We start from the raw sequence: 285 nt of genomic DNA, 5'->3' as shown, positions 1-285 counted from the left end.
TCTTGGTGTGACTCTACAGGGTGAGTCTCAGATGGGACCTGCTGGGCAGTAGCAAAAGGAATATGATCATCCTCCAAGTGTGGTGTGTTTTCAGATGGTAACACTAGAATGTTAGGCTGTGACTTATGTGATTCCTTATATGGAAATATGTCTTCATAAAAGGAGACATCTCTAGATATAAAAATCTCTCTTGTTTTGACATCAAATAGCTTGTACCCTTTCACACCATTGGCATATCCAATAAAGATGCATTTCCTAGCTCTTGGTGAGAATTTGGTCCTTTGG

Source organism: Ipomoea nil, unplaced genomic scaffold, assembly GCF_001879475.1.
Source record: "Ipomoea nil cultivar Tokyo-kokei standard unplaced genomic scaffold, Asagao_1.1 scaffold2297, whole genome shotgun sequence".
In the NCBI taxonomy this organism is placed as follows: Eukaryota; Viridiplantae; Streptophyta; class Magnoliopsida; order Solanales; family Convolvulaceae; genus Ipomoea; species Ipomoea nil.
Note: the sequence above shows the minus strand (reverse complement) of the source record.